The sequence below is a fragment of the Hyperolius riggenbachi genome, chromosome 10 (genome assembly GCF_040937935.1).
Source record: "Hyperolius riggenbachi isolate aHypRig1 chromosome 10, aHypRig1.pri, whole genome shotgun sequence".
Classification (NCBI taxonomy): domain Eukaryota; kingdom Metazoa; phylum Chordata; class Amphibia; order Anura; family Hyperoliidae; genus Hyperolius; species Hyperolius riggenbachi.
This window is the reverse complement of record NC_090655.1, coordinates 99,218,121-99,235,599: the sequence shown is the minus strand read 5'-3', so window position 1 is coordinate 99,235,599 and position 17,479 is coordinate 99,218,121. Positions and strand designations below refer to the sequence as shown.

At 42.1% G+C, this 17,479-nt stretch overlaps 1 protein-coding gene across 6 annotated transcripts in view; it reads left to right on the top strand.

Moving 5' to 3' along the window:
* The window catches only part of PRKG1 (protein kinase cGMP-dependent 1), a 1,426,855-nt gene that overhangs the window by 681,533 nt on the left and 727,843 nt on the right, over window positions 1-17,479 (top strand). The window lies entirely within an intron of this gene.

The following is a 17,479-nucleotide window of genomic DNA, read 5'->3' as shown; positions in this document are numbered from 1 at the left end:
TGTGCTTGTGCTTAAAATATTGAGGATCAACATCAGAACTACCGCAGATTCGCCGGAAAAACTTAAAATTGTAATAGCAAGATTGAAACAACTGTGATATCATCAGAAATAAAGAAATATTTCCATGTAACCAGCAAAGTGCAGAGAAGAGGGGGGGGGGGGGGGGGGTGTTAGTTCTGATGCTTCATCATCTATTTAGGGCCTCTTTCACATGGTAATAGGGGGAATTCACAGTCTGTCGTTCCCATGGGTATTGACACACATCTGAATGCTGCACCTTTTGGCTGCTGGGTTGCTTCACTATGTTTCAAGCCCTTCAGCTGAAAGGTGCTTGTTACTAGAGATGTTGCAAACATAGAATTTTCTATTCATGAATCGTGAACAGCGAACGCGAACTTCCGCAAATGTTCGTGAACATGCGAACCCGGCGAACTGCCACAGATTTCAAGGGCAGGCCAATTTTAAAACCTACAAAAACTGTTTCTGGCCACAAAAGTGATCACATTTTTTTTTCAAGGGGTCTAACACCTGGACTGTGGCATGTCGAAGGGGGATCCATGCCAAGTCCCACCCAAAAATATGGAGTTGATGCAAAGTCTGGTTTTAATCCCCAAAGGGCAGAAATCGCATTACATTCCTACAAATAATGCACTGGAGTGGTACTGTATGTGCAACTTAATGTAGCAACAGCAGTAGAGTGCACACAGCTCTGGGTGTCAGTGTGCTGTAGAGTGTCACAAACCGAGAAATGCAATAGTGCTATTGTCAGAATTCTATCGGTTTATTTATGCAGGAAAAGCTGCCATATGTGTGTTTTAAGTTGTAGTGTTCTATGCGAAATTTCATTGTAAACTGTAAAGTTAGAGTACTTCTTTAAAATATTGCTCTGAGACATCTCAGCATATTCCAGGCTGTGAAGCTTATATTAGTTACAGAAGCTAAAACATTTTGTTTATGTTAAAAGCAACTTTCAAATGTCAAGGTTGTAGATAAGCATTCTCTGTGAAGACTGGAAAGAAGTTTAAAGTCACATTGCTGCAGCAGTCCTATATATACACATTTGCTCAATTATTACATATAAATATTAATAATCAATACAGTCCTTCTAAAGAAAGAAATAATTATTGTTAAACCCTATATAATGTAATACTTTGAAATACATTTAAATGCTGGATTCTGCAGTGAAAGTTTCAAAACACATTAGCTGTGGTCCACAAAGTTGTTTTGACTATGATTGTCCTTTGGAATGTCAGTACACTTTTGCAAGGTTTTTTCTATTGTCCCGTATTTATTAATTATGCCACCTGGCGGTTTCATAGTCTTATAAAATTAATATTATTAATACAGCTTGTTATTTACATGATTTAGATAGAACATTATTAAGTTTAATATACAATTATATATTCTATGATTAATTGTTTTAAGAAGAAGAATATAATAAGCTTTATATTTAAATAAGTATATTAGAAGCCCTGTATGTTTGAATAAGCCTTAAATTGCTGAAGACTCTTTGCAGTGTTACAGTGTCAACCTGACCAATCTTATGTCTGGGAAAGGACAGACACATTCCAAACTAATTAGCAGAAGGACACATCAGAAATGCATAATCAATGACATTGCTTAAAGGGAAGGTCCAAGCAAAAAAAAAAAAGAGATTCACTTACCTGGGGCTTCTACCAGCCCCATGCAGCCATCCTGTGCCCTCGTAGTCACTCACTGCTGCTCCAGTCCCCCGCTGGCAGCTTTCTGACCTCGGAGGTCAGGGCCAAATTGCGAACATTTTTACACATTCCCGCTAGTGCAGGATCATTAACACATAAATTTTTACGCGTTAGTGGTGAAAGGCGTAAATTTTTGTTCCTGCACTAGCTGGAATGCGTAAAAATGTACGCAATGTGGCCCTGACCTCCGAGGTCAGAAAGCTGCCAGCGGGGAACTGGAGCAGCAGTGAGTGACTACGAGGGCACAGGATGGCTACATGGGGCTGGTAGAAGCCCCAGGTAAGTGAATCTCATTTTTTTTTTTTTGCTTGAACCTTCCCTTTAATGTTTAAAAGTCCCAATGTCCAGGGCAAATAAGTCAATCAGCAGACAAGATGGCTGGTGACGTCCATTTTTAATTGGGTCAAATATGACCCGACATCAAATCGTTGGAATATATAAACATTGCAAATGACGTTAATGCTCGCAAGATAACATAATTAAGGAGTTTATAAACCTGTTATGGTTATTTTAAATGTTAGCTATTTACAGTATTCAAAACAAAGATAGCATTTGACGCATGGATGTTTCAGCCAATCAGAACCTGGGATTTAGAGAGATGCCAGATTTGGCAGCCATATTGAATCCAATCATTATAAAAGTAGTAGCTGAAAGCTCATAGTTTACACTAGCCTACCAATCTCCTGAGAAGACACACGAGGCAGAAGCTACCTTCCCACACGTGGTTCTATATGCTGAAGAGATGACAGAGAAGGGGTAATATGCTTAATATTCTGATGATTTACTTTATTCATTTTTTAGCATTAAGTTCTGTTAAGATGTTAGCAAGAAGTTTTTTTTAGAAGCTATTTTTTATGCTATTTCTTTAACCTCCCTGGCAGTACAATAAATCCGCCAGGGGGCAGTGAAGCACTTTTTTTTTTTTAAAAGCATGTAGTTAGCCTAGCGCTAGCTGCATGCTCCCCCCCCCCCCCTCCCTTCGCTATCCCTCCCACCCCTCCAATCACCGCCGGCGCTTTTACCCTGCAGGGAATCACGTTCTGAACGGAATTCCCTGTATGGGATTCCCCGTCGCCATGGCGACGATCGCGATGATGTCACCGACGTCGTGACGTCAGCCGGTGTTCTGATCCACCCCTCAGCGCTGCCTGGCACTGATTGGCCAGGCAGCAAAAGGGGTCGGGGGGGGCAGCGCGGCGAATTGGCGGGTAGCAGCGGTGATCGTTATGCACGCAGCTAGCAAAGTGCTAGCTGCGTGTAGCAAAAAACAAATTATGTAAATCGGCCCAGCAGGGCCTGAGCGGCACCCTCCGGCGGCTTACCCCGTGTCACACACGGGGTTACCGCCAAGGAGGTTAAGAAGATTACTACAAGTTTTACACAGCTACTAGGTACACAGCTATTGATACAGTTGAGACTACTTTTGATCTTATTCTACATAACACAACTGTTATATTCTTTTTTGAATGTACTTAGAAGATTGATGATCGCTTGGCTCTAAAGCCTTGATGAGATGGAATACTGTTAGAAGGAAACACTACTTGGAATTGTTCATATTTTGTATACATGCTGTATGATAAGCAAATACAATTGTTTTATATAAAATCATATACTGAGTGCTCTGATTCATTTCAAGGTATACCGTCAATCTATAATTACTGTTATAGAGGGTTCAGGCCCCGTTATGCCGGATTTATATGATAGCAACGTTTTAAAGGCTGGTCCTTTACTGAGTTAGCAATCATGAAAAAGGCAAGAACTGCTCAGGTTTTTGACACTACAGAATACAGTGAAATAATAATGCACTGGCGTTGTTCTGTTCCTGCAACTTAATGAGGCAATAACAATAGCAGCAGTGTGCACACAGCTCTGGGTGTGGGTTGTAGAGTGTCACACACAAAAAAAAATAAAACACAGGAGACCGATGTGCTAGCCCTCAAAAGGGCTGTTTTGGTGTGCTTCCACAGCAAGTGAGGAACAAGAACACAGGCCTAGCTAATGCTTTTCCTACCTATCTGCAGCAAGTCTGACCCTGCTCTCACTAAGTCAGCAGCCATCAGAGAATGAATCCAGTATGGCCACATCAACTGTTTTTTAATAGGGTGGTGTGGGATCCAAGAGAGGGTTCTAGATGATTGGCTGCCATGTGTCTGCTGACTGTGAGGAAAGGGGCCAAAGTTTGTCTTCATGATGCTGTATAGGGGGAACACGCCATATCTTCACAGGGAACTGTCCACCGGGGAACTGTTTGGACCATCTTTACTTGTTAGTGACAGCTGGGATGCTAAAATGCCCTGATACTCCAGGGAGGCTGTAAACATGCTATATTCTCTGCTGAGACAGTCCCAGTTAGCTGCCATGTCCGAGAACCCTCTAGCATGTGTATGAGGCTTAAAGGAGAACGGTAGTGAGTGGTATATGGAGGCTGCCATCTTTTTTTCCATTTAAGCAATACCAGTTACCTGGCTATCCTGATGATCCTCTGCCTCTAATACTTTCAGCCATAGGCCCTGAACAAGCATGCAGCAGATGAGGTGTTTCTGACAATTTTGAGAGATCTGACAAGATTAGCTGCATGCTTGTTTCTGGTGTGATTCAAAGACTAACTAATTCAAATAAATAGATCAGCAGGGCTGCCAGGCAACTGGTATTGCTTAAAAAAAATACATATGGCAGCCTCCATATACCTCTCACTACAGTTCTCTTTTAACAGGCCTGCTTAGTAGAAAGTGGGGTGAGGCTGATTGACAAGATGAATGGTTATTGAATAAGACAGTTCTTGCATTCACAGGAAGTGATCTGCAGATCAGTGTTGATGTCACAGGATGCCATTTTCGTAAGGAGGGTAGAAAGACAGGCAATTGTTCAGTTCAGCAAAACAAAACAGAAAAATATATTTGGTGACTAAGCTTTACCATGAAAATGTCTCCCAACCTGTGTCAGTATTATTTATAGACACAATCATCTTTTAATTTTGATTTACCTTTCATCCCAGCTTGTTTTCATTCATCAACAAGCACAAATGACTATTTTGATGATCTTCCAAATCACTATCTGTCAATTTCACACTTTCTGTATCTTCTTGATTTTCTCCTTTGATGCGCAATTTAATTCTACGCCTTCTGGCCATGCTGTTGCTTGTCTAGCAAAGAATCTGCAGTTTACCTGACAGATGATTTTGTAAACAATCACAGCTGTTGGATTTTCAGTGTTTTAAAGTTATTGGATGTCCATTCCTTTTTTATGCTGGGCTAGTGGGAAATATTAGATCTCCCTTCCTCCCTCAAGTATTTGTTATTGGAACAGAGACTTTGAATGACACCTCAAAAATTACCTACAGCCAAGCGAGTTGACTGAGGGAAATCTCAGCTTCGGCTTAAATGCTTTAGCACAATACCTGAAGAATTAAAATGGCCAGTCTGTCACCTGTTATCTGCATGTACTGAATATGCTCTATCCCTTGTACTGTGCACCACAAGAAGTGAGCAGCTTTGTTATAAAATCAAACAAAGTTTTTTTTTTGTTTTTTTTATATTAAATGCTTATCCAAACATTTTTTTTAAATCAGGTTGGTATATCAATATGATATGAAAAAATACACAATATAAAACATACAGTATGGCTTGGTGCATTTAAGGTGAATTTTCTACCAGAGCATTGCATTGAATCGTGTTATAACCTATACATACTGCATTCAAAAACATTTGCAGTAGGATGCATTGTAATGCACACAAAAAAAGCAACTGAGCACCTTCACTGACTAGCCTTGTGCATGTTAACGTGTGCTGTGCTAGCAATACACTGTGTTGTAACAATGAAATCTGGTGCATTGCAGCACCACTAGGTGTTGAAACATTCATAGACTTTAAATTCAGATGGTGTTAGGGCACGCAAAACATAGTCCAATATAACACAGCATATAAGTGTGAAAATACCTTTAGAATGTTAAGTGGAATATTTTGTGTCAAATTTGGTTGGATATTCTATTTTTAATGCATATTGTTTGGAGTAAATCATGGTTTGCAGTGCACATAGCTGTATGCATTGCACACAAACCATTTTTGTAGTGGAATTTATTAGGCCCCGTTCACACTGCACGCGTTTCCAGCCGCGTTTTGGAAACGCGTGCAGGTGGCCGACATGCACGACATCAGACAGTGTATAGAGTGCACTGTCTGATGTTCACACTGCATGCGTTCCGGACCTGTGCGGCCCGGGAACGCATGCTGCACGCATTTTTTGCCAAAACGCGTAGCTGTCCCATTCACTTTTCAGTGATGGGATCAGCCACGCAACGCATACAAACGCGGATGGCGTGCGTTCGTACGCGTTGCGTTCCGCGTGCGTGCTGTTCCGCATTTGTAATGTGAACGAGGCCTTACTGAATTCCTGAGTTTGCAAAATTGACTTTTGTGTGAATGTCACATGCAGCTTATATAAAACCTGTGATAAATCGTGCAGCACATTCTTATCACCGGAAATCAGCAAAGAGCTACATCAGTGGCACCCTTTGGGGGTAGTTTCACTCGCAGCTAAATTGTGATAGTTTTGGGAATTGTGGTCAAAATCACAGACTAATGCAATTTTGGAAGTTGCAGGAGCTGTGCGATCTGTTGCAAAGTGCTACCTGCTGGTCCCAAGCCTTAGTCTGTGAAATGTCTAAACTCCTCCTCTATCATTACCCACATGAAGTAGTTATGGAGGAGCTCAGAGAGGAGACCAGAACATTTCTATTGTGCTTTTCTCCTGGTGGACTCAAAGGGCCTGGGCTGCAGTCATTAGGACGTACTCTATAGGCAGTAGCAGACAGTTTTTCACTTTGAGCACAGATCTAGCCCCGCCTATCTCTTCTGTGCTGCTGCTGAAAGAATACAGTTTTGTAACCAACTGGCACTGCAGCTAAAGCTCTGCAATTTCTTTGTAGTTACTCCTGTTATTTATGTAAAAACAAAAAAAAAACTCACACTTGCCAAACCCTCATCTATGTATGTATTGCCAATGGTCAAGGTGGTATAAATAATGCCAGCTTCCATGCAGATTTCATTCAAATTGTATGCAACTTGGACAGACCAACCAAAAGTAAAAGAAGATGAATCTAATTGGCTAGTCCAAGCTGTGCATAATTTGAGTTATTTCAGACAAAACCATGGAAGTGCATCAGCTCTGCTTAGTGAATACATTTTCTAATGAACTTCCCCATAAATGTGGTTCTGCAATTGTCTGTGCTGCTGGGGGGGGACAGGGATGATCATCCTTACTTTCCTACGGGGGATGCTCCTCTCATCTACCCCTGTTGGGAGAGAACATCTCTGTTCTTGCATCCATGGACCTCATCTCCTGACCTGCATCATGGCACGCATATATGACACTGCCAGGAAGCTGAGAATTTGGCAGCTGCAGTCTCTCTCTGCAAAACTTGGTGGCTTGCATAGAAACTGGGAGATGGGAGCAGAGGAGCACCCCCCCCCCCCCCAGGTAAGTAAATACCCTCACCACAACTGCTACCCCTCCCCATGGCACAATCAGTTGCAAAGGTTCAATTTTTATGTGTTCTTGGTACTCAGTTAACTTAAAGCATTCAGATGGGTGAATTCAAATGGGTGAATTTTTTTAGATGTTATGTACATTTGTCCAAATAACAAGATCGCCAGTTTTGTAGTGAAATCAATTTTTTTTTGTGCTCAGCTAGAATGAGGTTCACTTCAACATTATTATGATTCTTGTGAATGGTGTCAACAGGACAAGAAGTGGTACCACACACAAATCCCTCCCAGCAGACTCTAGTGTATGAAAAATGTGCTGACTGTTTATATTTCTGTGATGAGTTACTGGAAATGTTTTGTGTGTGTATTTCTAGATAACTAACCAAATTGATTGAATGTATATAGGGCTTCCTAGATAACCAACCAAATTGCTTCTTATCAACTTCTCACAGCAATGTAGGGTGGCTCTGTCTAAATTGACTTTTTCCACCATATGATTAGTGATGAGCTCACAAGTCCTAACGAGTAGCTAGCTACTCGAATTTGTGATTCTGATGAGGCGTAATTGGTTCAGGTGTGCGGCTGGGACAGAGGGGGTTAATTACCCAGCAGCCTGCCGCTTCTATGCATATCGCACAGCCTCGCACGCGTCCAATGGGAAGTGTGCCATGACTCAGTACTGCTCACTTCCTTTGGCCAGAAGGAGGAAGTGCGCGGTACTGAGTCGTGGAACGCATCCCATTGGACGCGTGCGAGGCTGTGTGATACGCATAGAAGCAGTGGGTAGCTGGGTAATTAACCCCCTCTGTCCTGGACGCACACCTGAACTAATTACTCCTCATTAGAATTACAAATTTGAGTAGCTAGCTACTCTTTATGACTCGTGAGCTCATCACTACTCGTGATGTGGCTAGCTCCCATTCTCATAGTAATGCACATCATAGCTTCCAGTCATACACAAATGAAAGGGAATTGGTTTCCATAAAGCTATTCCTGCCCCCTTTAGCCACTACATGGGACTTTGTGTAATCTGAGTAACAATTCCCTAAGAACAAGTTACAGTATATTTGACTCCAGTATATTTAAAGTGTAATTATAATTGATGCGCCATCCTGCATGACATAGAAACCAGAAAACTCTTCCATCTCTGACCAACACTGCCGATGGATTTTTTTGTGTGGAATCTTTCAATTCCATTCTGTTACCCCTACTTGAGCATGATCCCAGTGGGTCAAGGGTATACAGGTTGGTATTGGCATAAAAAGGGCTGCACACTCTTAACTCCAGTTTCCTCGGGAACACCATCCTGCTTAGGTTAAGTAAAGAGCTTAAAAGATCTTAATGCCATCATTTTATATTTTCACTGAGTGAAATATATCTGTGAATCAGGTGTAAACATTGCACAGGATAAAGTCTAACCTCTAATAAATCTTGAAACCTTTCTTTCTTTGATTTATAAAGCAGTACCTTAGGTGTAGCAAGAGATACGCAGCTTTTCAAAGGCCATATCTCATAAAATAAACTGAGGCATCAAGTCCATAGGGTTTTATCCTTTAAAGTAAATCCCCAGCACCAGGAAGCCAGAAACAACACTTAAATCTCTCCATAGGAAAACCATAAACCAGTATATAAAGCAGTAATTTTCAGGCTCAGTGGAGATCAGATCATACAGTGTTACAAGGTTAATCAGAAGTTAAATGTATTGGCTCAACAATAAAATATAAGTTGCTCCAAATCACTGTCTGGTGACCTGGAATGGAAAGGACTGCAAGACTTGAATGTATTGTAGTTTAAGCTTCAAGTCAGCATGTTGATGCAGAATGGTGTAGTCCAGGTGGAACAGGAAATAACATTTTTAAAATGTGAACAGTCTGCAGAATTTGTTTACGATAGTATTATATGGTCATTGTTGCCCAGCTTTGCTTATTTTTGTTATGAAATAAGGTCAGTTAATGATTTATAAGTGGCTGGCTTAGGTCAGCAGAAGACCAAATCATGAATGCATTTATACATTTTGACATAGTTTAAATCTATGAAATCAAATTTCATATGTGGGGTTGCAAGTTATGATTTTATTGTGTGATTACTATGGAAGTCAGATAGCCTATAGCGTAGTCATGTGATTCTTTATTTCCACTAACTAATCTATAGTGTCCTATAGTGGAATGTATGGCACATGCTTGGTTTTACATTCCACTGTTGTTGCAGTCGTCAACAACAAAGCAAACCAAAGGTGACCACACACATAACAATTTTTTTGTTTTTGATTCAACAAAACCGATCCAATTTTTGTTGTTGATTGAATACTCAGAGGAAGTTGATTTAGGTACCTCACATGTGGTTGCAATTGATGCAATTTCGAAGAACACAACATTTTTTTTTTGGCTATGACAAAATAGTGGGTTGTATTGAAAAACATTGCACTCAGCAATCAACTTTTTATCTGTTTGTGTGAAGAAACGCGGAAAAGCCGCCGCATGGACGCAGGATGAGGCGGCTGTTTCCGCGTCTGGCATAGCAGAACGCGGAGAAACCGGCGCGTCTGGCGCAGCGGTTTGTACGCATAGGCCTGCTTCTTTCAGTGGGGCGAGATGCGGAGGAAACGCCGCACGCTCAGACAGCGTGGCGGCGGATTCCGCATCCCATACAGCAACAACATTACAACACATGACTGGTGTGGCTGGGACTGATAGTCCACACTGGTTTAGGAGGACGCATGCGCCCGCAGAGAGGCAGGCCTTTATGGCAGTCAGAGGAGGGTCAGCTGACCAGGCCGGTCAGCTGACAATTGCAGCAACTTTCATTGGTCCAGCACTTAAAGGGGAACTGAAGAGAGAGGTATATGGAGGCTGTCATGTTTATTTCCTTTTAATCAATACCAGTTGCCTGGCAGCCCTGCTGGTCTATTTCTCAGCAGTAGTATCTGATTAAAACCAGAAACAAGCATGCAGCTAGTCTTGTCAGATCAGACTTATAAGTCTGAACCACTGAAACACCTGATCTGCTGCATGCTTGTTCAGGGGCTATTGCTAATAGTATTAGAGGCAGAGGATCAGCAGGGCTGACAGGCAACTGGTATTGTCTAAAAGGAAATGAACATGACAGCCTCCATATACCTCTCTCTTCAGTTCCCCTTTAAGGGAGGTGCTGGAGAGCACTGGTGTATATATACTGGGTGCTGGTCATTCCTCTGGTGTCTGGCGTTGCGATCACTACGTGGTAGCACTCAGGCCTTGTCTGTATCTGTGTTCTAGCATAGTTTCCAAAGGTGTTGACGATCACGGACCTCACACCTTAGCATTAGGAATATTGAACTGTATTATTTGTTATGACCTTCTGCCTGAGACCATTGTTCTGCAGAAACTGATACTAGCAACAACTGAGACATGGAAAGACTGGACGGAGACCTTAGGGCCCTTTCAACAGGACGCCCCGGAGGGGAAGCCTGAAGGGGTTATGTTTGTACCACTGCCATTCCGCCTTCAGATTTTACAAATGTTCCATTCACACAAAAATGCTGGAGACCCCGGGGCTTCCAGAACACAGGATCTGGTTGCCAGGTGCGCTTGGTGGCCTTCTCTGGCAACAGATTGCAAGGAGTATGTTAGGGAGTGTGCAGTGTGTGCAAAAAGTAAGCCCTCCCGGCTGGCACCTGTGGGAACGTTGCAGCCCTTACCCACCCCGAGTGAGCCATGGACCCACCTGTCCATGGATTTTGTGGGTGAGCTTCCCAGGTCTGAGAGCATGTCGGTCATTTGGGTGGTAGTCGACCGTTTTAGTAAAATGGCCCATTTTGTGCCCTTAAAAGGACTCCCCTCGGCCCAGGAGTTGGCCGATTTATTCATCATCCATGTTTTCCATTTGCATGGCATTCCGGAAAACATTGTGTCAGATCGGGGAGTCCAATTTGTTTTGAAATTCTGGAGGGCATTTTGTCACCAAATGGGCATGGAACTGTCATTTTCGTCGGGCTACCACTCACAGACCAATGGTCAGACTGAGAGGGTCAACCAATCGTTAGAACAATTTTTGAGGTGTTACGTTGCAGAGGCGCAAAACGATTGGGTCAGGTTTTTGCCCTTCGCAGAATTTGCGCACAATAATCTGAAAAGTTCTTTCACGAAATTCTTTCCATTTCAGATAGTTACTGGGAAGCTGCCCAAATTTTCCCCATTGCCAAACGCTTCCACTCCGTTTCCAGCTCTGGAGGCCTGGCAAAAGTCATTTAAGGACGTATGGGGGATCGTGGAGAATAATTTGGGAAAGGCGTTTCAAAGTCAGAAAGGTCAAGCTGACAAAAAACATTCCTTAGAGTGGAAATTTCAACCAGGAGTCTGGGTATCCACATGTCACTTAACCTTAAAACAGCCTTCAGCCAAGTTGGGGCCCAGGTTTGTGGGTCCATTTCCAGTAACTAGAAAGATCAACAATGTTACTTATGCCATTGATCTTCCTGCCAGTATGCGTGGCGTAAGATCCTTTCACGTGTCTCTGCTTAAGCCAGCAGTCCATGTGGGTCCCACTCCTCCTCCTCCTGTGATGATAGATGACCAACCTGAGTACGAGGTAGAGAAGATTTTAGACTTACGCATAGTTCAGAACTCAGTACAATATCTGGTTTATTGGAAAGGGTATGGTATTGAGGAGAGATCATGGGTACCTGAAGGTCGCATGCATGCTGACAAACTGAAAAGTGAATTCCATGCTTTACATCCTGAGAAGCCTGGAAGGAGCTGTCCGGAGTCCACTCCTCAGGGGGGGGTACTGTGAAGAAACGCGGAAAAGCTGCCGCATGGACGCAGAATGAGGCGGCTGTTTCCGCGTCTGGCATAGCAGAACGCGGAGAAACCGCCGCGTCTGATGCGTTCCTATACTGCCCTGGCATTTTAGGGGCCCTAAACCGTGAGGAGTAGTCTGGAAATCAAATTCCGCAAAATGACCTGTGAAATCCTAAAGGTACTCATTGGACTTTGGGCCCTTTAGCGCAGTTAGGGTGCAAAACAGTGCCACACATGTGGTATTGCCATACTCGGGAGAAGTAGTACAATGTGTTTTGGGGTGTATTTTTACACATACCCATGCTGGGTGGGAGAAATACCTCTGTAAATGACAATCTTTTGATTTTTTTTACACACAATTGTCCATTTACAGAGTTATTTCTCCCACCCAGCATGGGTATGTGTAAAAATACACCCCAAAACACATTGTACTACTTCTCCCGAGTACGGCGATACCACATGTGTGGCACTTTTTTGCACCCTAACTGCGCTAAAGGGCCCAAAGTCCAATGAGTACCTTTAGGATTTCACAGGTCATTTTGCGGAATTTGATTTCCAGACTACTCCTCACGGTTTAGGGCCCCTAAAATGCCAGGGCAGTATAGGAACCCCACAAATGACCCCATTTTAGAAAGAAGACACCTCAAGGTATTCCGTTAGGAGTATGGTGAGTTCATAGAAGATTTTATTTTTTGTCACAAGTTAGTGGAAAATGACACTTTGTGAAAAAAACAATAAAAATCAATTTTCCGCTAACTTTTGACAAAAAATAAAATCTTCTATGAACTCACCATACTCCTAACGGAATACCTTGGGGTGTCTTCTTTCTAAAATGGGGTCATTTGTGGGGTTCCTATACTGCCCTGGATTTTAAGGGCCCTAAACCGTGAGGAGTAGTCTGGAAATCAAATTCCGCAAAATGACTTGTGAAATCCTAAAGGTACTCATTGGACTTTGGGCCCTTTAGCGCAGTTAGGGTGCAAAAAAGTGCCACACATGTGGTATCGCCGTACTCGGGAGAAGTAGTACAATGTGTTTTGGGGTGTATTTTTACACATACCCATGCTGGGTGGGAGAAATAACTCTGTAAATGGACAATTGTGTGTAAAAAAAATGAAAAAATTGTCATTTACAGAGATATTTCTCCCACCCAGCATGGGTATGTGTAAAAATACACCCCAAAACACATTCTACTACTTCTCTTGAGTACGGCAATACCACATGTGTGGCACTTTTTTGCAGCCTAACTGCGCTAAGGGGCCCAAAGTCCAATGAGCACCTTTAGGCTTTACAGGGGTGCTTACAAATTAGCACCCCCCAAAATGCGAGGACAGTAAACACACCCCACAAATGACCCCATTTTGGAAAGTAGACACTTCAAGGTATTCAGAGAGGGGCATGGTGAGTCCGTGGCAGATTTCATTTTTTTTTGTCGCAAGTTAGAAGAAATGGATTCTTTTTTTTTTTCTTTTTTTTGTCACAAAGTGTCATTTTCCGCTAACTTTTGACAAAAAAAAAATCTTCTATGAACTCACCATACTCCTAACGGAATACCTTGGGGTGTCTTCTTTCTAAAATGGGGTCATTTGTGGGGTTCCTATACTGCCCTGGCATTTTAGGGGCCCTAAACCGTGAGGAGTAGTCTGGAAATCAAATTCCGCAAAATGACTTGTGAAATCCTAAAGGTACTCATTGGACTTTGGGCCCTTTAGCGCAGTTAGGGTGCAAAAAAGTGCCACACATGTGGTATCGCCGTACTCGGGAGAAGTAGTACAATGTGTTTTGGGGTGTATTTTTACACATACCCATGCTGGGTGGGAGAAATAACTCTGTAAATGGACAATTGTGTGTAAAAAAAATGAAAAAATTGTCATTTACAGAGATATTTCTCCCACCCAGCATGGGTATGTGTAAAAATACACCCCAAAACACATTCTACTACTTCTCTTGAGTACGGCAATACCACATGTGTGGCACTTTTTTGCAGCCTAACTGCGCTAAGGGGCCCAAAGTCCAATGAGCACCTTTAGGCTTTACAGGGGTGCTTACAAATTAGCACCCCCCAAAATGCGAGGACAGTAAACACACCCCACAAATGACCCCATTTTGGAAAGTAGACACTTCAAGGTATTCAGAGAGGGGCATGGTGAGTCCGTGGCAGATTTCATTTTTTTTTGTCGCAAGTTAGAAGAAATGGATTCTTTTTTTTTTTCTTTTTTTTGTCACAAAGTGTCATTTTCCGCTAACTTTTGACAAAAAAAAAATCTTCTATGAACTCACCATACTCCTAACGGAATACCTTGGGGTGTCTTCTTTCTAAAATGGGGTCATTTGTGGGGTTCCTATACTGCCCTGGCATTTTAGGGGCCCTAAACCGTGAGGAGTAGTCTGGAAATCAAATTCCGCAAAATGACTTGTGAAATCCTAAAGGTACTCATTGGACTTTGGGCCCTTTAGCGCAGTTAGGGTGCAAAAAAGTGCCACACATGTGGTATCGCCGTACTCGGGAGAAGTAGTACAATGTGTTTTGGGGTGTATTTTTACACATACCCATGCTGGGTGGGAGAAATAACTCTGTAAATGGACAATTGTGTGTAAAAAAAATGAAAAAATTGTCATTTACAGAGATATTTCTCCCACCCAGCATGGGTATGTGTAAAAATACACCCCAAAACACATTCTACTACTTCTCTTGAGTACGGCAATACCACATGTGTGGCACTTTTTTGCAGCCTAACTGCGCTAAGGGGCCCAAAGTCCAATGAGCACCTTTAGGCTTTACAGGGGTGCTTACAAATTAGCACCCCCCAAAATGCGAGGACAGTAAACACACCCCACAAATGACCCCATTTTGGAAAGTAGACACTTCAAGGTATTCAGAGAGGGGCATGGTGAGTCCGTGGCAGATTTCATTTTTTTTTGTCGCAAGTTAGAAGAAATGGATTCTTTTTTTTTTTCTTTTTTTTTTTGTCACAAAGTGTCATTTTCCGCTTACTTGTGACAAAAAATAATATCTTCTATGAACTCACTATGCCTCTCAGTGAATACTTTGGGATGTCTTCTTTCCAAAATGGGGTCATTTGGGGGGTATTTATACTATCCTGGAATTCTAGCCCCTCATGAAACATGACAGGGGGTCAGAAAAGTCATAGATGCTTGAAAATGGCAAAATTCACTTTTTGCACCATAGTTTGTAAACGCTATAACTTTTACCCAAACCAATAAATATACACTGAATGGGTTTTTTTTTATCAAAAACATGTTTGTCCACATTTTTTGCGCTGCATGTATACAGAAATGTTACTTTATTTGAAAAATGTCAGCACAGAAAGTTAAAAAAATCATTTTTTTGCCAAAATTCATGTCTTTTTTGATGAATATAATAAAAAGTAAAAATCGCAGGAGCAATCAAATAGCACCAAAAGAAAGCTTTATTAGTGACAAGAAAAGGAGCCAAAATTCATTTAGGTGGTAGGTTGTATGAGCGAGCAATAAACCGTGAAAGCTGCAGTGGTCTGAATGGAAAAAAAGTGGCCGGTCCTTAAGGGGTAGAAAGACTGTGGTCCTCAAGTGGTTAATCACTACACAAACTTTGGGACTTAATAATCTTTCCTCTTTAGACTGCAAATGCTGTAGCTTTTTATTAGGGAAAACTGCTGGCTACCATGGAAACAGAATATAGCTTGGTGTATTATTAGGTTTGTGGAATCGTGGCAGCAGAATACTAGCTTAGTGTATACGATTCCCAGAATCCTCTTTCTCTGTATAATTTGTTGATAAGTTTGCACAGGCCGAAAGTAAACTTTGTAGCCTCTCTTAACACCTTTCCTTTCTCATTGCATTGACGCATTCCCTTCACAAGGAGCAGAAATCCAGCACAACCACAGGCATACTGACCAAGAGTAGATAACTTCTGGAGCAATCGCTCTTATCTCACTAGCAACTGAGTGCAAAAAAGGCAGCTTTTCAAAGAAAGTTGAAAAGCTACATTACAGTGAAAACAGCAGAGTAATCACAGCTATGTCTGTGTAGCACAGCTTCTTATAATACTTGAACAATATGGAGAAGATTTGACAAGGATGGTTTTCCCCCTTGGCAAACTGGAGACATGATTTAATTCCACATTTACTGCTTCCCAAGTTTCCAGTCCTCTTCTAAAACCTAAATAATATAATCTGTGTTCTAAAACATTTTGGATAGAGAAGCTAAATTTAACTTTAGGGTTACGGAAGGATTTTTTTTAAAGCCTTTCTGTGACTCTGATTAGTTAAATTGTTATGCAAATTCCTTAAACCAATAAAATATTCAAGAAGTGCATATAAGAATTGACAAATGGGACTAAAATGTAAAAAGCTAACATAATAGCAACTTAATCCGCAGAGTGTAATGTTTAAAGTGCTTTTTAGAAATGCAAACTAGAAATAAAGATAAAATTAATCCAGCATCAACTAGAACAGGGTTTATTTCTAAATATGGCAAAAATTCAACACATGTTCTGCACCAGAATTAATTTAGTAAACCCTCTTAATGTATAAATCTTAAATTTGGAGAAAAGCCACTGCAAGATTAGCAGGTTGTATGTTAGGGAGCTGAGACTCTTCGCTCTAGGCTGTTAATACTTGTTTAACCTTCCTGGCGGTAAGCCCGAGCTGAGCTCGGGCTATGCCGCGCAGGAAGATATCTCAGCCCCTGATGGAGCGATTTGCTCCATTTAAAATGCTGTACGCGCAGCTAGCACTTTGCTAGCCGCGCGTACAGCTTGATCGCCGCCGCTCTGCGGCGATCGCCCGTACGCAGCGGCGCAAGAGGGCCCCCCCCCCCCGCCAGAGCCCTGCGCTGCCCGGACCAATGAGTTCCGGGCAGCGCTATGGGCTGGATCGGAGGTGTCTGACGTCAGGACGTCGGCTGACGTCCATGACGTCATTCCGATCGTCGCCATGGCGACAGGAGAAGCCAAACAGGGGAGCGCGCTATATACGCGTTCCCCTGTTTGCTATTGATGCCGGCGACGATCGCACTAGAGGGACACATGCGCCCTCTAGTGGTGTTTCATGTAGCTACCACTCTGGTAGCTTTACATGAAACACAAAAAAAAAAATTAAAAAAAAAAAGGATTTTTGCCATTTTGGCAAAAAAAATTAACCGCCAGGAGGGTTAACACTCAACCATGTTTCAAAGCCCCATGTTTTATTCCCCAGTAGAGTCCTGTCTGGATCGTATTTCCAACATTATATGCATCTCAATGACATTGAGCTTGCTTTTAAAACCCAATTCAGCCAAGGAGAAAAGGGCAAAGCATATATCCACATTAACCATATAAAAGTTTCACCCAGAATAACCTGTCATTATATGTAAAAATTTATTTTTAGGGAGTCCCAGTTTTTAATCACTTTAATTATTGCATAAAATAAACCTTCAATGTAGTCATAATAATTATGAATACAAGAAGTTTCCGGACCAAGATAGTTGAAATCTATGTCCTGCTGGTGGCTGTGCG